At 40.1% G+C, this 26,238-nt stretch overlaps 1 protein-coding gene across 8 annotated transcripts in view; it reads left to right on the top strand.

Annotated features, from left to right (window-relative positions):
• The window catches only part of SEMA6D (semaphorin 6D), a 342,631-nt gene that overhangs the window by 257,619 nt on the left and 58,774 nt on the right, over positions 1–26,238 (top strand). Inside the window, exon 1 of one of the 8 annotated variants that reach the window (XM_077185501.1) lies at positions 7,638–7,659. The exons of the other annotated variants lie outside the window; for them this stretch is intronic. The gene's annotated coding sequence lies outside the window, so the exon portion shown is untranslated. Of the gene's footprint in view, positions 1–7,637; positions 7,660–26,238 lie in introns of those variants that run through there. 8 annotated transcript variants of the gene reach the window in all.

Below are 26,238 nucleotides of genomic sequence, written 5' to 3'. Positions count from 1 at the left end.
TCTTTCTGACTCTTCCTAGCATTATCTTTCATGGCACCAAACTGAATTGGGAATGCTGGTTTTAGCTACTAAGAGCACAATATCACCTTCCTTTTTCTAACCTAGTGATTTTCCCATTTCCCTTGGTGCTCTCCTTCTTTTATGGAAATTCATCCCTATGAAGGAAAGAGGCACCAAACTATTCTACAAGTTATATACAGAAATTATAGAAACAATTATAGTTAAAGAACTCTCAGAGGGGTTCTGATCCTGGTAATACTCTGTTAAAACACCCAGGAATCCAAGAAAAGGACAGGTTTAACAAGGCCACTTGTTAAGTCTAAGAGGAAAAGAGAAGGCAGCTAAAAGAGAGCATCCAAAAGTCAGTTGAAATCACTTTCAAAGTTCAAAGAAGGCAGGAGGTCAGTAGTCAACAAAATGACATTTTGGCTGTAAAAAGCCTTTATTGCACCTTGCTCCTGTATCACATGAGGAATGATAAAGGCTCCTTTCAGTGAGAATGTCAGGTTTGCTTCTCTCTCTCCTTTTTTCACCTTGCTTTAAGTGTATCTCTGCTGATTCTTCCATGAAGGGCCTTGAGTTGTCTCTGATTACTGAGAGATATAACTTTGCCTCACATCATTTCTTTTCTGGACTGTGAATCCAGAAAACCTTGAGGGTATGTGTGAAGATTAAAAGATTTATCCCATCCTTGATCCTCCTTTCCATAAAGCCTTAGGAAGGTGTCAGAGAGCACACTTCATTGGGGTGTCTGCAACAGCAGCATTTGCTAGCAACAGACCAGAGACAGAGATCCCCAGATAACCCACACTGGAATATCTTGGTTCTTTTTACTGGCAAAGTCAACAACAGCCAGTTATTCATTTACCTTATTTTTTTTTCTTTCTTTCCTAAAGGAAATTAAATGTAAAAGATACATTAGCATGGCCTTAAAGCTGAGATTTAGACATGTTTTCCAGTGTTATGATTCCCAGAGCAATTGTAATTCAACTTCACTGCACATTCTACTGCAAGGCATAAAAATTAACATCACACTGTATACAGCAGAATATATTACCACAGCACTCAGAAATACTGTAGCAATTTAGAACAGCATTAGGTTCTGTCTACTCCAAGCTCTTGAATGAGTGTGTAACTTTCAGCATTAATATGGAAGTTACTTGGTTTTGGCTTATGCTTACAGTCCCAGGTTAGCAAGATTTTGTACTTACATGTAATTTGCAGCACATGATTTTCAATTTTTTTTGTGTGTTTCTTAGGATTACTCAAGTGCTTAAAATCACATGCCAGTTTAAATACCAACCTTCTGAGACCAAGACCATTTCTACTCAGGGGTTATTTGAGCAGCTGTTTATATCTTTTGGATCTCTTGCTTTTGCTTTTCAAGCAAAAATTTCCTATCTTTGGTCACTGTTTTTTAGTTACATTTAAAAATTAATTATAATAAAGGTTCAGGGAAAAAAGTTTATTGTTTTTGAGAATGAGATGAAGCATAAAGGACACTTTCCCCATTATAAAAATTGCATGGGACTGTTAATGAACAACACAAAAGCGTCAGCAGTAGGGCTAGGAAGCTTAAATTTGGCAGGTGTAGGGGGGAGAGGTACCTTCAACTGCTCTGATAAAAGTTGATTTTGCTTTGCTGAGCACTTGGAAACCATTGCTCACTCACACTTGGAAGTCCTTTAGCAGAAGCCTTCTCTCTCTGCTGACGTTCCCAAAGCAAATGGGCTTTGTGGCCACTGAAAAACAAATCCATTAATGGCTTAGGGAAAGTATGATAAATGTATGTACCAGAAGAAGTAGGGATGCATGTCATTGCACCCACTTTTACTGCTTATTCAGCTCTTCCCCTCTGAATCTACTGTGGAGTCAGACTTTGTGCTAAGTATGATTTTATACTACCCAGCCATGCCTGGTATGTTTCTCTTACTAATATTGCATAAAATATTGTCAAGTCAAAGCTTCTTGAAATTTGAGCCACTACTGTACTGCTCTAGCAGACAGAACTTAAAAGTTTTGTTTTATTCTGTATCAATTGTGTGGTAACTCAGAAGCACAACTCTAGTTGTAGGCAGTTTGTAGACCATTACTGATTTTGTATTTTACACACAGAATATGGAAGGCCAGGTTTTTAGAGCAGAGCTTATTATTGCAGCATGTGGAGACAGCTGGTGCTCTGCTGAGAGGACTGCTGGTTCCTGGATCTTTTATTAGCACAGAATACATACTGTAGCCAGAAACACCTCTGCCTGGACTAACTTCATTTATTTTTCTGGCCCCTTCCTCCTTGAAGTGCATGAATATCCTGGGGAATGTGCACACATGGCAGCGAGGACAGCTGTACGTGTGAGGAACACTTGGTTGTTAGTCCTGCTGTCTGTCCCAGCTGGTGATGGAGGCGTGCCAGAGCCTCACTGATCCTCAGGGGGGTTTCCCTCTGCCTGGGACATGGAGCAGCCTCCTGGGGCAGCACCGCGAGCCTGGCTGGGACAGGGACTCTCAGCACACACCCCAGAAACCTCCTCCACACCAAACCAGGCAGGAGCACAAGCAGCTCCACAGAGAATCTTACTACAGTAGATCCAGGACCCTGGAAACACAAAGTGTGGGAATTGTTAGATCTTAGTACAATCTGACATGAACCCTTTCCCATTTGGAATAGTGGCTTCCTCTGTCATAATCATCTGCAGGCAAATAATTAAAATATTTCTTCATGCATTGTTAGCAATTAGAGCATTTAATAATAAAATAGTGAAGTGAAAAAATTGCAGTTTTCCATGATATTTCTCTGCAAAAATGAGGAGGAAAAGGCAAAGGATTTCAGCAGTATTTTAGTCTCCCAGTGAACCTACAGATTTTAGAGTTCATGAACAGATGAACAAATAATGCTTTTCCACAGTGGAATACAATGGTTTTGGAATTACAATAGCATATGAATTTAATATCTCTAAGAATAACACATTTTCATTACTGTTTGGATACAGAGAATCAGAATTTTTCAGAAAGGGCTGAGAATGTGACAGTATAAAAAGAACAGGCTCACAAGGAGGTTTGTAGAGCTACAGTTAGTTTCCTCTGGAGACTCCTCAGAGCTTGCTCCTGACAATAGTAAATATGATATGATTAAATAGATGCCAGTTTGAACCCTGTTGAGGCTAATAAAGGTAAATAATTATTGTGATTTGGGTTTTTCAGGCTTATCTGCAGCAGGTAACCCCCAGCCTCCTGTGCCAAACATCTGTTTCAAGAGCCAGGTGCTCAGAGACCTCTGAGTGCTCATTGCTGGGGAAGAGTCGAGTGCGAAGGAAAAGCTTCCCAAGGAAGCTCTCACTGAGGCATTCACATTGCAAAGACAGGAAGGGTCTGGGTTTCATTCAGCTTTCCAGGGGACAAAATCAGAATGGATAATTACAATCAGGCAAAATATTTATGGGTCCAGCTCAGAATAGTTTACATCTTAAAACTAACTTTTTCTACTTCTTCTGCTATCTCTCATACCTGCCTTGATTGAAAGAAAAATGTTTAATCACTGCATCTCAGATTTGGGATTAGTAAGAAATCCAGTTCTGGAGGTGTTTGAGCAAGGAGTTGCCAAATATCTAAGTGATATTTATACTTTTGTCATGGATTTTTTTTACATTTTTGATGTTCAAATTATTGTTTCTATTATTGTTCCCCTCTCCAAACTAGTATCAGGACATAACATTGTCCAAAAAGTCACATGGAGTTAAAATTGCATCTCCACAGTGTCTCAAGGAAAGCTGAGGAACCAGTCTTTCATGTGTTTTGGTGCTGTTACAAGTCAGGTACTCACAGGCATCTACTTTTAATATACTTCTGTAGGTTAGGCATTGAATTCTACTTGCACCTCTGTGTTGTGGATTTGAGTCTTTTACTTAGAAGCTTTTTTGACATCACTTGCAGCTTGAAGGGATTCCATCTGAAAGATTTCTTCTAGCAGCATCTATACTGTAAGTCAGTGTTTATTCTGTGGTGCTCAAAAATGCATTGGTATATACAGATTTTTCAAATTTGTATTTCTTATTACTGTTGAAAGTGAAGTAAGTGGGGCAGACTCAGAATCATTAGATTTAGGGAGTCTTCAATATTCAGACCTCTGAAAAAACAGCTGAATTCTTTAGCAGATTATTATAATAATAAATACAGTTTTATGGAACATCTGTGCCCAAAGGCCTCTTCAAAAGCACATCTAAAATGTTAGCATATTGCAATCTCTTCTGCTTCTCATCACATTGCTTTGAATTGGGAAAGAACTGCCCACAAAATACTCCTGAAAAAATGTCACAACAGTCAGAGTTTACTGGAAAAAAATAATAAGGTAAGATACTAATGGATGAAATATATATGATTACAGAAGATTCTTGGTTTCCATATAAACAACACACTATCAATGTAAACTGCCCAAAAATATTGCTAATATAGGCTCAAGGTTGTGATGTAACGCTCTTGCCCTGTGAGAGCAGGACATCTGGCTGGAGAGCAAGTAGGACAAGAGAGCTGATCTTTCCCTTCTGTTTGGCATTTCTGAGACTGCATCTGGAACATTGCAGCTGGTTTGGGTGCCTGAGGACAGCAAGAGTCCAGTGGGGAGCCAGGATAGGACAGTCAGGGGCTGGAGCATACAGTGTATGGGGGAGCTTGGTTTGTTTGACCTGGAGAAGGCTGAGGAGAGGCTGTAATCAGTGTTACACTGCCTAAAGAAAGGGCTACAGAACAGATGGAGCCAGATCCCACTCAAAGTGCACAGTAGAAAGACAAGAAGCTGTAAACACAAGTTGCAGCAAGAGGAATTTTAGTTTGGCATAAGGAAATAATTGTCACTGTGAGAGCAGGGAGCAGGCTGCCCAAAGAGGCTGCAGGATCTCTTGTTTGGAGGTTTTTAAAACACAGCTGGGCAAATCCTTGAGAAACACGATATAACTTTGAAGTTAGACTTGCTTTGAACAAGAGTTTGGACTTGTTTCTGATCTTCAGTGGCCCCTTCTAACCTCATTTTTTCTTTTCTGTGGTTCAATTCAGCTAAGGTACAAAGTGACCCCATAGCTGTATACCTATAGATGTAAACCCAAAAGAGGTTCCAAACTCAGCCAGGAATTTGTTTCACTGCTAAATACCCACCTAAGCTGCCACAGCACTACTGTTGGAGATGCCTGTACCCTAAGTGATCTTATACATGCTTTGTTACATTTAAGACAAGTTTTTACAGTTTCTGACAGGAAAAAATCAAAATAAATATGCTTTGATTGTGCCTCTACATTGCCAATATTTCTAATTGAGTGGGTGATGTTGGCTTTAATCAAAATAGGATTTGTGGAGTCTTTGGGATAAAAAGGGTAATTAAGGCTTGACGGGCCTCATAGATTGACTTACAGATCCCAATTCATCTTACCAGTATATCTTGTCATCCTGCAGAAACAAACATGGAGTGCTCTCATTCTGATCTGGCAGCATTTGACACTGGCCTTGCAATAGGGTAAATAGCTGTAGTGGCAGGGGGTTATGAGTTAAACTCCCAGTATTTTTTGATGGACTGGAGTTGTATAGAGCCATTAAATAAATTAGCTCAAGAGATTCTAATTCATTGAAACATCCTTTCTGTTAGAATATAGCTAGGTGAAACTATTGCTTCAAATTTTTTAGTGTTCACTTAGCTACTTCATCCAGTAAATCCCTAATATAGTAATCAAAATGTGATATGCACAAGGAGATAAAACACTGCAATCATAAACACAGCAAAGAACCAAGGTGTCTGAAACTATTACTCTAAAACTATTATTCAGTGCAAGGCAGGAGGGGAGTGGGGATTTGTGTTGCTGTGGGTTTTTTTAAAACAGCACGTGTGGCAGCCTTTTATGAAGCAATATTTTACCTTCCACTGCAGGACACAATGTTTTCAAACATCCAGATGAAAGCAAACAGGGCCTGAGGATCTGCTGCCTCACTTACAAAATCAGTTATAGGCATGTAGATAAGCTCTTTCTTGCAAAGAAAGACACGCCTGCTGCCTCATTAAATATAGCTGGGATAAGCTCTGCATTCACTGACTAATGCACAGCAGAATGCCAAATGGAGCCTAATCACAGTGCATTCCAATTTATAGAAGAGATGAGCCAGAGACTTGAGGTTGCCCTTATCAAAGAGTGCTGATATTGTTGTTAAATAGTATTTACTCATCTCTGACATTAAATTATAATCTGAACAATGTTTTTTTCTGTTTTTTGTGAAGGGAATCAGATATGGTTTGAACATCCTTACCAGTTTTAATTGTGCTTCCTTGCTGAAAATTGAGCCCATGAGCCTCTGATCATAAACCAAAAGCAGTAGCTCTGGGAACTAGGAAAGGTTTCTGCTTTAACTGCACAGTTATTCACTATGTTTAGCTAACACAAGGCATGTGTATGTGTGCACACCATGTACATACATTGAAGAGTATGAATGAGAGGGAAATGTCTATAAGCAAAGTGCTGGTAAAGACCAGAAATGTGGCATCCATCTCTGACTTTTCTTATTGTCCTGGTGTGGTATTGCCAGTCACCCAAATTAGTCAGTTCATAGATGGTCCCTGTGGCCACAGATATTGAGAGCACAGAATACTTCCTGATGGGTCATGACAGGCTGTCAGTTTTCCTGTAGGAAAACTTGATTAATCTCTTTTTACATGGCACATTATGTTTGCATTAGCATGAGCTGCTAGGCAGGCTATGTTGTTACTGCCCTCTTGAGCTATTACTCAACCATATATTTAGTGCATTTTACATGCAAACTTTTACAACTTGAGCTTTACCTTTCGTTGAAAAGGTCATGAGTTCATTTCCCAGTGAGAATGACTTTTCAACCCGCTTACCTGAAATACAGTGTTGCCATTTTTAGCAGAACTGCAATGTTCATTCCACCCGAGAGAAAATCATCTTGGAAAAGCACTTAGAAGTAAAACAAAGAGCTGACCTTACCATATTCAGCTTTGTAGGGGTTTACCTGGTATCTGTGTAAATGGTCCCTATAGCCACAGCTATTGAGAGCACCGAATACCTCCTAATGGGTCACGACAGGCTGTCAGGCTTCCAGTAGGATGCTAATTGATTATCCAGCTTTCAGACTCACAATATGTTCATCCAAAGCCCAGCATTCTACCTTTTTGCGTGGAACACTTTTCAGTCACACCGTGCTGGGTTTTATGGCTTCAGAGCCAGTAAACAGACCAAGGTGCATTTCAGGGTTTTTAAAAAGTATATATTATTTGAACCTAAATTACGTGTTTTTGCAGTCAGCTGCTGTGAAACTAATTATAAGGAGTCTATATGCATTCAGTTCTGCTTCTTTAAACATGCAAATAGCTCTCTTGTCATTATTATGGTTCAGTGAATAGGAACAGGGGCAAGGAGGGAGTTTAGCTATTGATTTTTGTGGGGCAGGAACTTCACTACAGAGCTCTCACTTTTCTGACTTGGGTGGAAATTGTTTAAGACCATGATAGTAATTATTCTCATCTCTCCTATTTCAGCAACGTTTAAACCTGGGCTTCAGGTTCCCTAATTGCAAAATGGGGATGGTGATCTGTGCCTTGTGCTGAAGAGGCTTTAGGAGCAATGGGTGATTTTTGAATCTGAGCCAGTGGTTACTGCTCAGGTGAACGAGGTGAGCAGGATCTTAATTACTCAGTGTGAAATGCCAGACTGACAACAGTTGAATTGACAAATTCTCTGACTTGCTAATTCTAAGGCTATCCCTCACCATATACAATCAAAAGAAGCTGCAAATTACAGTCATCATAGTAACCACAATTAACTGAAATCAATTTGCATGTTTTTCTGAGAATTTCTTCTGGGGATTTTTATTTTCAGCAGCACCCAGCTTTATCATTAATTTCACAAACCTAGCATGGACCAGAGTGCACACAGAATTATTACTGGTCTCGAAATAGAGAAGCAGCCAGTGGGAACTAAAACCTATCCCTGGCTGAGATCCTGCACCGTGGGTCTGCTTCCTCAGCTGACCCCTTGCATTTTTCAAGTGTTGGGTTTTCCAGTGTGAATTTACTCAAACCAGAATGAGAATTACTGGTCCAGTAATACCCATTATTGGAAGTGAATTGAGAACCTTCAGTCATGCTAGAGAGCGAACTGGCATACTAAAATGTCCTTCTTTGTCTGCCTGGAAAAAGTATTTCATAAAAAAGGCATATGTTTTAAAACATGTCTTGTAAACTATGTATTTGTAGTGTTGACTGTCACTTTCCTTGTAGTACAAAGGATGTAGCTCTCATTTCTCCATCAGGGGGTAAAGAGCCTTCCCTGCCCCTTTGTGCAGGCAGGCAGAGAGCAGTGCAGCCCTCCCTGGTTCCTTAGGAGCAGGACTGGCTGCTGGGGCACAGGGAACTGTCAGGAGTATCTGCCTGCAGGCCCAGGGCAGAGCAGGCCATGCTAGAAATTAGGGGTTTGTAACTGGCTGAGTACCAAAGTGCACGAGCACAGGACAAGTGCTGATCCAAAACAGGGTGGAAATGTTAAATTACACACTCCCTTAAGGACTGAGAGTTCTGAGGGACCATTTTTTCCTGTATATCAGGCTAAAGGAAGGTGGAAGCCTTGTGATAAATATATGATAAAGAACAGTAGTTAAACCTGAATGATAAGGTCACATGGCCATTCTTTGAATCCATATTACTAAATGTTCTCATCTTAGTCTTTTGCATCTGTTTATGTCAGCTTTGAGCTATTGCCTAAAGAAAGCCTGATGTGACATGACACCTGTTCATGTCACCTGGTAATGCACTCTGAAAGGGACCCTGAATTTTTTAATGTGTTAAACTTGGAGATTATTAATTGCAAAGCTTTGCTGGTGTATTATTTTGCTGCTGGTTGCAGCTGTAACAAAAGCATCCAAGATTTTATGGCTAGTACAGTTCAGCTTTAAATTTATATATCCTATAAATGCCATAATATTGTTATTTTAATCTGTAAATCAGGTTTGTCATGGACTACATATTAAAAATGGCTCCTGTGTCCAATATAACTCCTAGCAGCCCCAGTTTTGGTGGATAAGTGTTGATTTTAAAAGGACTCTTATGCCCTGAGCTCATCATACTCCTGACTGCCACAGAGCAGCCATGTTATGGAAGATCAAGAGGGAAAAATATTTCTGTTAGTGAAACATTTATTCTTGGCAGGCATTGAAAGTTTGCTGGATTTTCAGTTCTATCATTCCCCAGAACCGAGACATCAGTCTTCTTTTTTAAAGCTGAAACAAGTGAGAGTGATGGGACCAGCCCAGGCAGTGCTGTGCTATTTGATAAAACTCCTCCACAAGGAGCTGTGAGCCTGGGGGTATGCCACAAGCACTGCCCATGCTGGCCAGTTGCAGCCCAGCTCCACTCTGAAAGGTCAAAGCAGAGCTCTAAGCCCAGAGAAATTAGCTTTATTCTGAGGCTGGCACTGGTACCTCAACATTGTGCTAACATTGGTGTGAAGCCTCAAGAGCAGAGCTGGCCTGAGTGCAGCCAGCCTGCAGTGTGGAGAGTGCTAGGCTGAGCAGAGTGGTGTTCCACAGAAAAATGGAAAAAACAGCCTTGGTAATTTCATATGGACATGGTCAGTGAAGGGTCAAAAATTGCAGAGCAGGAGCCACACAACACAGGGACCTCCTGTGGCAGAGCTCATAGACAGAGTGTGAAAATTCACCCTCTCCTTGCAGGAGCAAGGCCCAGGTGAAGACATCTGGATACCAAAAGCTGGGAATGATCCAGGGAACAGAGGCTAGCTCAGATATTGCAAGCTGCCTTTAAGCCTTGGCTCCCACAGTGGGTGAATATGTTGGCCATGTGTTGGGAGATGGCACCCAACAAAGTCTGACACTGGAGACCTGAAAGAGAGGAGGCTGCAGGAAAGAGGAAAGGGGCAGGTGCAGAGTGAGGATGTGTGTTTGCTGCTATTTCATTTGGCTTGCCTGTCCTGGAGAGTGTGACATCCAGGGGCTGCTGGATAAGATGTCATCTTATCTAACAAAAGCAATGGGAAACATCACAGCCAGTGATGCCTGCACCAAGGGGTCAGTACTGCTGGAGCTGAGCAATTGTGCTTGTTTTTGCCAGCAGATCTAGGTGAATTTATCAGCAGTTGTTAAGTGTCTTTTAGTTGCTCCCATGAGTATTGAAGATTCTCCTGAATTAATTTTGCATAGTGTCTGTTCAGAAGAGAAGGGTACTTAGAGAAACAGGCTGGTTCCTGGTGAGTTGGAGTTCATTAAAAGAAATATTGCTGCTCACAGACATGGGCTGATCATGTGCTTTCAAAACTTTCAGGGAGTCTTGAATTTTGGAAAACTTTAGGCTGTCTTTTCATGTTATTGATGCTGCCCCTATTCCATTCTCTACTGAACACCAATCCTATCCAGTCAGACAAGGAGCTTTACATTATTGGGGTTTTGTAAAGGAAAAGAAAAAATTACTTTCCAGCTGATATTTTTTTGGATAAGATTTATGGAAATGGAAATGCTCTCATTCCCCTGCAAAAGGGTGTACTGGAGAACAAAAAGTAGTGTAACTTTCCTTTGATTTCCCAAGTTGTGCATGGCCTTAGTTACCAAGGAAAAGTTCCACTAAGTCTGACCGTTTCCTTCCCTAGAAGGACAAAGAAGGTGTTTTGCAGTTGCTGATGAATGTTGCTGTGGTCACAGCTGAATAGAGCACACACCATTCATTTGAGTAGCGAAGCTAATCCTCTTATTCAGGACAAGGCTCCTTCATCACTTGGGCTGAAGGAAGATTCCCCAGACCTTGGTTCCTCTCCCACACATACCCACAGAACTGGGGCAGCAGCAGCAGCCCTGGCACCTGACCTGAGCCAGGTGCTGCTGCCTTTGCCCGTAAGTGATTCAGTGAGAAGCAGCAGGCATGAGACCACCTTCCCTTCTGCAGGTCTTATTAGTTATCTTCCATTCAGGCATTAAAGAAAAAAAAAAAGTATTTCTTCTGATATAATTTCATTGACTTTCCAGTTCAGATACAATTTCAGCAGCATTGAATGCAAAATAGTAGCACCTTTGGACTAGCCTGTTAGTGGGAAGGAAACAAAACCCCTGTTGCTAATGTAGGACAGGTTTTAGATGTTTCGAACTAGAAAAGAACTTGAGTTACCTCTTTGTAACACATTGAAGAATAAAAATCTGTGTATTTCCAGTAGCCTGCTTTTGCAAAGGTTCTGATCACACGGTCTGGTGGCAATAAAACAGATTGTGCCCTGCCTGTGCACCCAAATCTCAAATGCTTGATGATTGTTTTTCAATCTGATGCCAGCATTCCTTAATGCAGAAATTCTTCTCCTCCATCCAGATTTCAGGATTTCAGAGCAGGATGTAAGATATGATAGATATGCTATTAACTATTTATACAGTAATTTCCCCTTGAACATCTGAGTAAGAAACATGCAGATCTATCATGTGGTAGTTAGTGAAAATTTTGAATGGGGACATGTGGTGCTTGGCCAGAGAAGAGAGCAAGAGGGAGCGTGAGTGCCAAACCCCAAATGTGTGCCTGCTGGCTCTCAGTGTGAGGAGCATGTAACCTGCCCTGCTCTGCTCTGCAGGCAGCACCATCACATCCTGCTCCCTTTGACTTAAGTGTGATTAACAAGGGCAAGGTTTGCCCTCTGAAGTGCAGAAACCCATGTGCAGTAGTCTTTTAAAAGTCTTCTCGTATCTGTATTTGTGGATAATTTTGGTATTTTAACACTGTAAATTTCTGTGCTCCGTTACTGGAAGATGTGCCTGACCTTAGCCCTCTAATTGTGCACTAATTAGCATCTAAATACCATGCAGAACTCCCTGCAAATCAACCAATTGGAATATTAATTCTTTATCTAAATATATCCTTTTAAAAAAAAGGAATTGGAGAAGTGCAAACTCAGTCAGTAGAAAACTGTTTTCTCTGCATCTGGCATTTCTGTGCAATGAGGGTGTTTGTATTTCAAGTGTATCCATAGACACAGGAAGGTGTCTCTGAAAGTGAGTGGATCTCATGCCTCCCTCCAGTGCCATGGGTTTAGGCCTAGAGCCCCAAATGTTTTTATTCTGTATGTACCAACTCCAAGCAAGAAAATCGAAATGTGAATTGAGTCAGATCTTAGATTCCATTATTATTGGCCATAACCACGTGGCACATCACAAGTTTTCTGAACATGTGTGTTGGCACCACACTTTGTGACAGGTCACACTCACAAGTACTAATCTCCCAGGACATATCCAGGTGATGAATAATGAAACCAGGACCTCCTCATCTCACAGGTAGCCATGTCCTTCCCACTACCTACCCATGAGCTACCTACCCTTGACATGGTCCAGATTCAAAGAACACCATGGCTGTGATGTTTTAGTACTGAAATGATTTTATGAGCAGAGAATTTAATTTTTTTCTTTTTAGTTTTTTATTTTCAAAAAGAAAAACTTCTCAACTGTTCACTAAAACTATCAAAGACGTTCAAAAGACATGAGCATGGGGGAAAAAAAATTAACCCCACAAATTAATTCCCACAAAGGGGAGTCAACCTCAGAACAGATAATGCCTAAGGGAATTTTCCTCACTGAGTGCAAGGTTAGTTCTAAAAATCTAAACATGGAAATTGAGAGAAAAACCCACAAATGTCAACCTGTAAATAAGAATATTCTTTCCTATTTTGGGCTATTTTATCAGGAGGCATGCCTAATATTCATTACTACTTATGTAACATGCAAACACACACATACCCCACTCCAAAGCTGTGCAAATTGATCTGTATGTACATTGTAATAATCAGTAAGGTTTGGGAACTCTGGTCACTTTAATAATGTGATTTTATTTAATATATGCAAGAATGAAAGCTTTATGGTGTCAGTAGCAAAACATGAAATACTATATGAATTAGGAAAAATCCAATAACAAACAGCAGGATGCTCCATGCATACATATCACTGTTGTGGTTATGAGCAAATACAAGAATGTACATGATTAACCACAATTTATTCTTACTGTAAACTCAGCAGACAGATGTAGAAGACATACTATAATTGCATACACATTTCCTCCCAGAGCTTAAAACCAATAAAAATATGGTAATTTTGTATAACTTAAGACACATTCTTTACCACTTTTAAATAAATAATAGGGTTTTAACATGCTTCCATTGTTTTGCTTTTGCAGTTCTTGAAATAGACTGTGTTTTGAATGCTGGTATGTGATGAATTAGAAACAATATTATCTACAGGAGACTTATATTGCTGTAGAGAAAGATTTTCTCAGTTAAACTTAGGAACATATAGGGGGTTTATTCTACATAGTCCCAGCTATTTTAACACTTTATAGTTTCTCTAGTATTCAGAGTTTTGACTGAGATGGGTTTTTTGCATATTTTACCATCTCTGGAAAGGATATTTTCAATTGCACAGAGTGTCTTTGAATAAGGACAAAACAAATGTCCAAGCCAAAATCAGCCTCCAGATCTCAGAAAGTGGATACAAATTTTGACAGTAATTAAAACTATGGAAATATCAATTGTTTCAGTGTTATTTTAAACTAAACATTTCTATACGGACTCCAGAAGTGTAATGCAAGTATATCTAAATATACTGTTAATTGCATCAAAATAGTGCATCCATCTGTGAGTTTTGTTCTAAGCTTGCTGAGCGAGTTGAAAATACAGAATGTGATCTGCAAACCAAGCAAGATACTAAGTAGCTGTGGAAAACTTATCTAAAGATAAAGCTGGTTTGCTGAAGTTTCCCGTTGCAGCCCTGACTGTAGCCAAATGAAACTATTCCAGGGCAGTCTCAACAAATTCACTGTTTACAAGACAAGTGATTATATGAACTTGACCCTCTTGCCTCTCCTTTCCCGCTTCCAATTTCCCTGAAGATTTCTTTTCCTGGGTAAGGTAAGCACCTCTTGAATATTCATTGCCTCGGGCCTGTGCAGATAAAAAACTTTCCTCAGCCATCCATGTCTTTCTGCTGTGCCAGAAAGGATCTCTTCACAGGGCCTTAGTGGGAGGATTCTGGAGTGCACAAAGTTTCTCCGTTTGTTTGTGTTTGTGAACTGGGGGATCCAAACAAATAAAACGGAATGTGGTTGCTGAATACTCAGACCTTTAGCTGGAGAAAACCAGTTTTTGTCTTTAGTTTTCCAGTCTGATTAATCCTTTTATAAAACTGAAAGCTGCTAACCTCTGTAGCTGGATCACATGGCAGCGCTCTTTTGTCTCCCCCTCTGGTGCCGCAGTGCACCTTCAGGAAAGCCAGTTCTTCCAGGAGGGTTCAGGCAGGTTGGCTCCACAGATCACTGTGATGGTGTGTTTTAATTATGGTTTGCCATGGCTTCAGACACTCCAGCAGGACTGCCTTATTAACAAGGTTGTTCAGCTTTCACATAGTATCAATCAACTAGTTGCTGAAAATGTCTTGATCTCATTTTCTGAGATTAAAGTACAAACGAAGGACACTTTGCTCCATTGTTGCTAAACTAAGGCACTACCATCTGGTTTGCAAATGTGATATTAAAATCTCTGGAAATGTCTGAGGCCCCAACTCAACAAAGCAGTAAGCACATGCTTACCTTTGAAAACACAACTAGAGCCATTTATTTCAATGGAATTACATGCTTAAGGTTGAATGTATGTTTAAGTATTTTCTTTTAATCAGGATTTCATAGATTCATTTTGAAATAAGAAACTTTTCAAAATAGACAGCAGTGAATTAACCTATTTGTATTCAGGAAGGCATAGTTTAAATAAACTAAATATCCGCAATAGCTTGTATCATATAAGGCTCAGTAACAGTGCCTGATAAGATAATGTAAGTTTAATTCAAAAATCTTCCAAAACTACAAAACACTGTGTAGTTTCAGTCAAAGTGTTAAAACTGTGCAAGTCATACACAAAAACTGAGAGTGAAAGAAAATGGTCATGATTAGAAATAATTTTTATCCAGAATATATAATATCCAAACATTTACTTTTCATATCTATTTTGGAACAGTAAAATGCTGCTGAGGATTATTATTATACTAGCAATCTAGTGATGGTTTGAGTAGATTCAAACTAGGTTTTAGCTGAACTATAAAATTTACCTCTCCCTTTTCCCCTCCCAGTTTGCTACATTATTTGGAAAATTCTGACTTGTGAAATAATCACAGATGACTTCCCCCAAAATCTGGGCACAGTGTGTGCATTTGCCACCAGCCCCAAGAGGCAGCACACTGAATGTGTGTGGGGTGTGTGATGATGCAGGCAACCAGGTCAGCTCTCACACTCGGCTGAGGTGCTGTGATGTGCCCCCACCTTTTCCTGGCACAGCTCCCCCTCCGCAGCGCTCCTTGCTGGAGCCCTCCCGCGATCCCGAGCGCTGCTCCGGGCCAGCACAGGGGCAGCAGCCTCCTGCAAGGACCAGCCTCCCTTCCAGTGCAGAGCATCCCATAGAGAGCACGGGCAGTGAGACAGATGGTGCCCTCTTCCTGCAGTGCCAGCCCTTGGCACTTGCACAGGAGTGTGATGGAAACCTGGATTTCAGTGCTAGGAGCTCCAGCCCACCTCTCTGCAAAGAGCAGGACCTCTCCCCCTACTTCAGAACAAGCCACTTCAGTTCTGTTGTAGTGGCCTGTGTGTGAGCTTAAGTGGTGCTGAGGGACAGATTTTACTCATAAAATCATAAATGGATTTCATTAAACCTACATGGTCTTTAATATATCAGAAATAGTTGAGCCTCAGGAGTTTAAAAAAAAAAAGGAAAGAAAATGAGAGAAAAAGTTATATTAGTTCATTCCCCTCAGTCCCCTCTCCCCTAGACATGAATCATAGATGTTTCTGTGCACTGAAAAATAAACAAGATTAGAATAAGGGCTGCATAAAAACAAGGTAAAGTGGCCTTCCTGGGAGAGAGAAGTTGTTAATATGTGTATGTAGATGTGGTTTGAAATCAGCAATAACATTTTTAAACCTAATTAAAGAAATATATAATCCTTCCTCAAGGAAAGCAAAAACAAGAGTCCACAACCAGAGAAGGGTGAGTATTCAGAGAAGCAGAACAGAATATTGTCTTTAATAGTTTCACTGGCTCTGAAAATAAGTGTTTCAACATCCTCTTACCTTCAGACACCCTTTTTTCCTTAAGTTACATTCATTGTTGATGTATTCAAACCTAAATCAAAGGCCAAATGCATACAATTTCCTTATTCTTAGTCCTTGCTCTTTGACCAAGTTTTTACAGACACAGCATGTGTTTCCATATTACATTGGACTTTGAAAAATTAAAGAATTATTCCTACATTTAATGCATGGTTTTGAAAGGAGGACCTTTTTGTAGTAAACACTGATGTTATTAATGTTCTGCACATGAATATTGGAGCAAGTACTGGCAGATGTAATGTGCTGTATAGTTAGTAAGTACTTAGGTTAAAAAAACCCCGTGTTTCTATAGTGTGGCTATCTTGAAAACCCACGTAACTGTAAAGATTTGTGGATTAATGCCTTTGAATCAGCAAAACTGCTTCAGATTAACAATTCTTTTAGCTGGTGCCATATTTTTTTTTTATTCTATATAATAGAAAACATGGTTAGCACAGAAGTGCCATGCTCTCCATAACCTGTTTGTAATTGGGAGAATCTGCAGTGTGTGTCCTACAGTCCATCTCACACTGAAGATTGAGGTGTAATTACAGTGCAGGCAATCTCATCTCTACTAATTACAGCTGTCACCATTGATCCAGTTAACCAGGATAACAAACTGCTGAGCCAGAGCTGACAGAGCTCTCTGCCTAAACCCAGATTGCTGTTTAAGAGGGGGTTTTGTGGTTTTTGAGAATTTCTGATTGTCAAAACACTGGTGCTTGAAAAGTAGATAAAAATATTGTGGATTATGGATTAGAAAAGAGAAAGCACAATCCTGTTTCACATCATCCTCAGGACGATGTGCAAGGCAAACAATGGAAATGAAGGCAATGCCTTACAGAAATGAGCTGGGTGAAGCAAGGGGCAGGACTGCTTCCTGCTGTACAGCTCAGGGACGTGCCTGCTCCCCACAAGGGCAGTGCAGTGCAGAGAAGGAGGCACTGCCTGCCAGAGGGCACATCTGGGGTGTGTGGAGAGGGTGTGCAGGGAGCCCAAGCCTGTCAGACCTGCACCCTGGGGTCCCTTGCAGCTAAGGTCTTTCCCAGTGCAGCTGCAGCACAGATATTACCTCTCTTTTACCTCTCTGCAGACTGATTTCTTAAAGTTGATTTTAAGTACTCATCAGTACACCACAGTCTAAATTGTTTAAAGAGGAAGACAAATCTCAGTCTGTAAGTCAGAGTCCTAAAGTGTAAGTTTTAAGCTTGGTGGAAAATAAAACCCAGAAGGCTTTCCAGTTATGACCAGGAAAGGAAATAGATGCCTCTTCAAAAGGATATTAATATTTTTCAGAAGTTTAATAACAAGAGTACAACTTCCTCCACTATACTGCAGTACAATTGTTTCCTTTCTGTGCTATAACTCAAAGGCAGCTGAAAACTTCCCTATAGGCAGTTACAGCTCCCACTGTATTACAAACTGTTGCCTTGCCACCATGTTGGCTCTTGTGCTCCAGATTTAGGATGACAAGTTTTATGTAACTGGGTAACAGTTCCATCACAGGGGCCCATAGTGATTTCACTTGAGGGATAAAGCACTCTTCAGTGGGTTTAGACTAAATTTTTCATAACAGAGAAGAATTTTGCATTCTTTGTATCAGGCACTTTTCCAATCCCAACTTGGACCGTTAGAATATAATGTACTTAGGCTCTCTGACTTAGTGTAAAAACAAGTCAGGAAGATGTAAGTGAGCAAAAATATTTGATACTTGCTTCTTTCAGAAGACTCCAAAGCATTGGTATGGTAGGCTAAAGGCTGCAGTTTTGTGTTTCTGTCTCTCTGGCTTTTTAGGAAAAAATTGAGGGTTTGAGGAGTTTTTCTCTTTTCAGAATTTTTCCTAGTTTCCAAAACTACATCTTGAGAGAGGTTTGGAACAATTTAATCTTTTCCTCACACAGTTTTATCTAGATCTTACTAAACCACTCTAAGATATGCAGAATGGGCGTTATACCAGTGCTAGCAATGAGAGTGACAGCTGTAAACTCTGAAGCCAGGAAGTTACAAAATAGTTCATCATCAGGCTTAACACATACCAGGAAACTTCTTTCCAAAATGTCACCAGAAGAAAACAGAAAAAAGTGGCAGATCCAAAATTTGTCTTAACTACATCCCCAATTGTAAAGATGGCAAGACAAAAAATACTGTAAGTAGATGTCTGCCTTAGAGAATGCCTTAGAAAAAAAACTTTGGAACACATTGGCCATGGAGAAATTTACCTTTCCATGAACAAAGATATCAATTTATTGGGTATGCTGTAGGACAGAACGAATCCACACAACCAAAATCCCCAGCATCTTTCACTCCTCACTAAAGCAATATATAGGCACCTTATGTGCAGTGCTTTGCCTTTACTTGTATTTATAGCCCCATTGAAGAAAAAAGTCTATTGGATGTACTCACCGTGGGACCATATATACTCCAGCATCTGAGCAGGATATAAAATTATCCACCAGATGCAGTGACTGGCTGTGCACTATGCAGTCATCTCTGTGTAACACAAAAAACCAAATGTATAAAAAAAGAATTGTGAAGCCATGTCCCATCAATAATACAAGGTATTGTAAAAGGACTGTAAATTGAGAGAACAGCTTGTTGGTTTGGGCTTTGGTTTTGTTTTGTTTCTTCAGTGAATGTGTTTGTCCAAGAAAAGCCTTGCAGTGAATCAGTGTTGTGGTGGTAGCTGTATTTTAAGAAATGTTTCCTAGCTTTTCAATGAGCACAATGAGCAGCTGGGTTTAATAAAGAGATGTTTTGACATCCGTTCAGATCTTTTTGGTTTTCTACATTTGTATACAGAAGACTTGTAATAAGGACACCTTAGAGGTGTGATTGCTGTAAACTGTGCAGCCTTTCCTTGCCAGGTTTGACCCTTTGCTGTGCTGCTGCAGCATCAATCAGAGGGTCTTGAAACCCTTGGGGAACACTGTTTAATTTTGCCAGAAGAGAAGTATGGCAGCTGCTAGGAGCTAGTTCTGCTTCTATGCATGTCAACATAGGACTCCCGTTGACTACAGTAGGAATGGAGGAATGCTTATCAGGAGAAAATATCTTCTTCCAAAGAGAAGAAAACAGATGCATGAACTTGCCCCCTTTCTCAAATATCTGTACACAGCACAGTGTGGGTCAAAAAATCATATGTGAAGGATGTGACAACCCAGGGCTGAGCCTGTGCTAGTGTTGTATTTAACCACCATCTCTTGGAGGTTCCCAGCACAGGACAGTTCTAGCTGGCTTTATTTCCTCTACTTTAGAGTCTTTTAACTGTCCTAACTCTGTTAAGTGATACATTTGTCTTGTGCTTGAGTGTTTAAAATGCACCTGTGTCTTGGACTTTTTCAGGTACATTCAGTGTTCTGCATAATGTTAGTGGAGCACAGCTACCACATTAAACTGCCTCTGCAATGCCATGCTCTGCTGTGCATGTTTTCTGGCTGTACAGCTTAGTGCGCATGTTTTATTGATATTCAGAATGAGATCTGTAGACATCTTAACAAATTCTGGAAGGGAGGGGGGAAAGTGTGGCCCAGTATCTCTTAGATGAGGTTTTCATTTGAGAAAAATTCTATGACTTTCCTTTCTCCCAAAATGCAGATCCATATCCTCTGTAAAAAAAATACTGTCTTTCCCTGTTCTGCACAGCTCATTAGCACTTCCCTCCATACACTTATTTCTGGTGCCATTTATTTCTTCTGATACCATATTATGCAAATGTAATACACAGCCTTGGTGTATAAATAAGAAGCCTTCCTTAGCACTTATTTCTTTTTTCAAGCTCTACAAAGTGCATTTCACAAGCACAGTTGCTCTAAAACAATTGCACGAATTGGATAACAGATTAAAAATGTGTGAGAAGAAAATCCCCAAACAGTTAATCTTAAAGGTCACAGACTAAAGTAGTTTAACTTCATAAAATGGGATCCTGAGTCCTGAAGGCTGGCCAGGAGAACCTTGGAATGTCTTATATGAGGAGAGGTGAAAATCTTTGCATGTCTAATGGCATATTTATGACTAGACAACCTCTAAGGAAGTCTGTGGTTGGTTTTTTGTAATCCTAAACACATCTGTTTTGTTAATTGGAAAGAGGTTTTAATGAAACTGAATGGTGGGTGCTTTTTAAGTAACCCAATTCCATGACAACACCCTTGCTTGAAAGCTGAAGCAAAAACTGCTGCTTTTCCCAATAGTGTACGTATTTGGAAACAATTGTTCAGTTTTATACATTTATCAGGACGTGTCAGAATTAGAGCTGGATTTTTTTGCTTGTGTCTAGCCCGGAAAGAATATATTTAAATGTCAGTCTCAGCTGACACAAAACATTTTGCCTGACCTAAGAGAAAGAACTTGATTTTCTAAGAGAGTTGTTTATGGTTTTTTCATCCCAAGAACCAAATGGGTCTGTCAGTTTCAAAATGCAATGTTATTTTGGAACAAAAAGTCAAAATATTTCACCTAGAAAATGTCAATGAATAACATTTATACTTCTACGAATTTACTCTTTTGGCCGAACATTTTACAACATGATCTGACTTTCTGAATAGTTTCATTCCCTCTGAGACTGCATATCTGTAAATTTTATGTACCCTGAAAATATTTTCAACCCCCTCTACTTAACATGCAGGTATTGCTAAGATCCATATCCGCTTCAAGGCACATCTTTAGGGGGTGAGGGCTGCCCCAGGCTGTCCATGGGGCTATGACCAAGGGCAGTCCCTGGGACAGTTTGTCGGCAGCCAGGCAGGATCAGGCCAGGGTAGGGTCTCTTGCTCTCAGAGTTCATGTGCCAGCTTGCTGTGCAACTCTGATCCTCTTATCTTCCCACAAGGTTTTGCTTTCCCTCATATCTACACATATCTAGGGCCTTATCCTGGAAGTTCCTACTCATGCCAGTAAATTTCATTGCCAGGAGATTCCTCTGAAGGCAAAGCAACTGTTCCCAGTGTGACCAGGAGTGGGTGTGGGCAGGAGCAGGCCTACAACCCATGCACAAACACCTGTGCACTGCATTTGTGTATGTTCATCTCTTACAGTGCTAGGAAGCTGTGCTGGTAAAGCCCATTTTCCTTGAAGATTGTCAGTCGTAATAAGGACTCAGCAACTAGAACAAAGCCATCATGAATTCTAATGTATTTGAACATATGGCCCTAGGACCTGCTATTACCATATCAGTCAGATAAAGGAGTGGGAGAGTGGTTGCAACAGCACAGAAGGAAAAATGTTAACACAGCAAAAGGACTCTTTTAATTTTAAGGAAATATTCAGTCTGTGAATTTAGTTTCCAACTTTAAAAAGTCTTGTGGACAGTATCAATTTCTTTCAATTCATTACTCAAATGCTATTTTTTCATTATTGTTGTAGTATTTATTTTCTGTTTAAAATTGAGATTTTTCTGTAAATCTGCCTTTAGAGGGAAGGGTGTTTGAAATACTGTATTTACTCATTGTTCATGGTAGGCTAGGAAGATAAGTAAAATAATCTCAAGCAAAAAGTGAATTCAGGTCAGAGTCCATTTCCAAGGCACATCTAAAAAGCTAATCAGTTCATTTAGTCTCTGTCCTCCAGCTCTGAAATGTATATCAGCAGCAAATGTTCAGTTCCCAGGTCTCCAAACAGCAATCAGCTGATTCTGCCAGTTGCATATGTGTGTGAGAGAGAGAGGGAAATGTATGAAACCATTTAATTATATGTATCTGGAGCAAGAACTGGACCTGGGGTTGCCACGAGCTTAATGAGAGCTTTAATCAAGTTTGGCTGTAACTCAAGATCCTCTAGAATTCCCAACCATCTCAGACATGGAGAGTGTGACATTTTCCTCTTAATCCATTGTAGGCATAATAGTATTTGCAGAATTTTTTGAGAAGCAAAAACTGCATTTAATAGATTTATACATCTTGCTGTAGGCATGGATGCCTGGCAGCAGGTTAGGGAGTCAGGATGAGAGGTCTGCTGGAATTTCCTGAATGCAGATGGTACAGAGCCAGGATGGATGGTAGTGTCTTGTGATGGACTACTACCACCATGTTCCAAAGCATTGCACCATCTGGATTGTGATCATTTGAAAATTTCATGGTTTATATGTCATTAAAACATTTCTAAAGCTTTACTTGGGTTTTATACCAATCTTTCTGCTAAGTTTACAGCTGAGCAAATACAGAAACATTTGGATAATTGCTTTTAATACTTGCATTAGCCTGCATCAGCTTTTTTAAAAAAGGATTTCTCTTTGAAAATGTTCCAGTGTCTTCTGTCTTTCTTTACACAGATACCCACATAAATCACTTTGCTCAAGATATAGCAAATTATCTAAGATAGATTTATCCTGTATAGAGGACCATGACAAAGTCTGCATCATTTAAGTATTGTGTTTGTCTTCGAAATAGACCTGAAGTGACACCTAAATGCAGCTTCAGAGATGTGCAGGCTTTGAGATGAACATCCTCACAAGGGGAAGTGGAAGGGCAGGTACTGATCTCTTCTCTCTGGTGAGCAGTGACAGGACCTGAGGAAACAACACAAAGCTGAGTCAGGAGAGGTTTAGGTTAGATCAGGAGAAGGTTTTTCACCCTGAGGGTGGCTGAGCACTGGAACAGCCTCCCCAGGGAACAGGTCACAGCACCAAGCCTGAGAGAGTTTGAAAAGCATTTGGACAACACTCTTGGGCATATGATGTGACTTTTGGGGCTGCCCTACATTGTTAGCAGGAGTTGATGATTCCCTTGCAACTCAGTATTTTCTGTGATTCTACACTGACCTGTATTTTATCCAGTTTGATGTTAAAGAATTCACATAGAGCAGAGCAGAAAGTAGATTATTCCCTGATTCACTGGTAAAATTGAGAAACTTGGGGTAGTCATTTTGACCAATGAGAGACTCTTTACATGAAGGATACAGTAGCAATCCAGGAACATTCAAGGGTCTGTGCCTATTTGGAAGGATGCATTTAGGGTATTAATATTAATAAAATCAAGTGATAAGAAAATTTCTGCGTTGTACAACCAAGAGCAAGCAGCAAGCTGTGTGGTTTTAGTTGTTTTTCTGTTATTTCTAAGTGTTCATGTTTTAGCCTCTGCCAAAGGAGAGGATGAGAAAGGAGCCTGGGAAGAGCTGAAGTAGTTCTTGCATTAGATCTGATTTCCAACAGCTCCAGCATGAAGGAGAGTCAGTGGTGGATTCTGGTTCTGGGTTTGCCATGCTCACTGGGGACTGGCATCACCGTGCCTTGTGCAGCAAAGCCACATCTGTCATTAGAGAATGTAACTTTTGCACTGAAATGCACTCACTCAGTCCAAGCTGTTGTCAATAGGATTTTCGGTCCTACCTTTTGTCTGGTAGGACTTAGGGATTTAGATTTACACAGTAAGGAATATGATTTTAGCTTGGAAAGGAAAAAATAAGAGAGTTTTTTCTACTTATACTCAGGGTTACACTGAATATCTAAGCACTTTCTTCCATTAAGGTTTAGTCAGATAGCTTTCACAACAGGCTAAACCTCACTCTAGAAAAGACCTTAAGGCTACAAGCCTGATTTTTTGCTTCTGACTCAATTTTGCAGTTAAATCTTACTACAATGGCCGCTGGTTTTGTTGGGCTTTTTTTTTTTCCTTTGACGTCTCCTTCTCTAATATTTGTTTGTGTCTTCATGATGTTTTAAGGAAACATTTCTCATTACCCACAAAAAAGGCAGGCAGAAAGTACTGTGTAATGCTGAATATGAGCAAGCTTAATACTAACTGACACCTAGTGAAAAGAAAGGGATGAAAGCCTTCATGAAAATTTGTCAACACCTTGAGACTGGAATATCCCAAAGACTTGCTAAAAACTCACCACATACAAGTATAGAATTACTTGCTAAAAGCTTCTGAATGAAGCAAAACAAGCTGTAAAATATTCACTGACAGATCACAAACAGAATGAGAGGCTAAATTTGTGCACTATAAATTCACGATAATTTGTTTACTCAGCTTCAGCCAGTTTATAGGTTATGCTGGAAATCTGACAGGTCCTGATACAGCTGAGGCTCAGTAATGCAAGAAGAACTCTTGTTACTGCTTATGGTAAGAGGTTCTCAGTGCTCCTCATGATGGAAAGTCAAATGAAATGAAAGTAGATGTTGATATGCTCCCCACTGAATTTCAGTACTGCCTGTGGGCGGTCAGGTCAGAACATGTCACTGGATGTGTGCCACCAGTAGGGCCTGGGCACCAGGGGAGGTACCCTGTGCCAAACACCAATGTCCAGTACAGAACAGTGATACCCACACAGAAAACAGAAACAAGGAATGGCCTAGGATGTTTCCAAGAGGATTATCACAGGGCCTCATGGCCTGAGAAAGCTATGGCCACCAGCTGTTGAGAAATTTCTCTTTATGCCCTTGAATCATGCCCAGCTTCTGCAGATGCTGGAGAACAGATTGCTGCTAATGCAGCAGAGGGCAGCAATGGAAAGTGACCCTTGGAGATTCCATGCTCTGTGTGTTTTGCAAATAATAAACAGGAACAGGGTAAATAAAACATAAAAAGACCAGAGCAGAACAAACCCTAAACAGATCCTCTAGGAGTAATCCTCCAAAAACAGAACATTCAGGCAATGGTACAACTTAGAAATTACCAGTGCAAAAATTCTTTTCTTCTTATCCTCAGCCTTAAGCAAATCTTCTGCTAAAAGAGTGGGGGCCACAAATCAAATTGCCTCTGAGGCACTTGGAAGCCCAGTGGTTCAGTATCATGCTACTGCTTGAAAAATACTGTGTGGAAAAGGTTGTTCACTTTCCATTGTCTATGCAAGAGACATGAAGAGAGCACATTCATATCAGTGAGAAACAGAAATTCAGTATTTAACATCTGTGCACAGTAATAATTGAAAAGGGTGTGAACACAGATTACCAGCTGATGCAGCCTCAGTCCTTCTGGTGGGTTTAGTTGCCACTTGCTGAGGAGCAACCTCAGTGTTGTTGCCATGCCCTTAAAAATCCAATATTTTCAATGAGACAATGTCCCTTGGTTATTGAAAATAAATTAAGTTTATTCTACCAATCTGATACATTTTAATCTGATAAAATTTTAGAAACACTTCTGTGACTAAACCCCAGGTTTTTAGGGTTAAACAATTTTCAGTGAGTCAGCTAAGAGTAATCTGCTACAATCAGAGCTCTGGATAATGGCTATATTTCAGACATACATTATGTGCACTTTAGGCAGATAAGTGTTAAAAACCGAAGTTGAAATAGCCTTCTTGTGAACTGTGCTAATACAGAATGGGAAGGATAGCCTAACTGTGAAACTTGAACAAAGGAGGAAAAGAGATCATTGCAAAAACTGAATTCTGAAATGGTGAGTGTGCATGAGGAACACAGGAAGACAGAATTATTACTGTGTCCGAGCTCTTCATGCCCCGCAGAAGCAGAGAGGGTAATTTGGATCCATTTTCATTTCAATCATGCCTTTTGAAGTGATGGAGTTTGGCAAGGGTGTTTATGACTTGTTTAACAATTACTAAATGAGCCTTTCTGTTAAAAAATCAAGCTGACTGTGACTCAGTAACATCTCAGATGCTACTACTGGTTGATTGTATTAGATTAAATGATGTCTTGAGACTTGCATGGCCCTCAGAGAACTGTCATTTACAGTATTTAACATTTATTCAATGAACAAAGATTATGCTGAGCTAGAAAACAGTAAGCAAAACCAAAAAAATCCTGGGTGATTATAAAGATAAGTGTGCTGGTAGTTGATTTGGAGAGCTCTGATGTGTCTGCTCAGACATGCAGTGGAGATTTACTCTGCCTCCCCAAGTGTTCTTTTGGAGATATTTACTGTACCTACAGCAGACTTTGCTGAACTCGCATTCTGGAGGATCCATGTAATGTGATTTGAAATCAATAAGATCACTCCAGTGCTTAATTTTAAAGATGAAACTTTGAGAATTTTAAACAAATTCTAAGTAAAACACACTCACACTGCAAATATTGCATAAATCATTCCCCAATTTTATCTTGGCTGAATGGCAACTTGTTAGCACCAATATTTCTCAACATATTTGTTTCATAACCATATGAATGACAGAGGCAAGTGATGCTTGTTAAATATACACATTGA

This window comes from Agelaius phoeniceus, chromosome 13 (assembly GCF_051311805.1).
Source record: "Agelaius phoeniceus isolate bAgePho1 chromosome 13, bAgePho1.hap1, whole genome shotgun sequence".
Taxonomy (NCBI): Eukaryota; Metazoa; Chordata; class Aves; order Passeriformes; family Icteridae; genus Agelaius; species Agelaius phoeniceus.
This window is presented reverse-complemented; position numbering and strand designations above follow the sequence as displayed.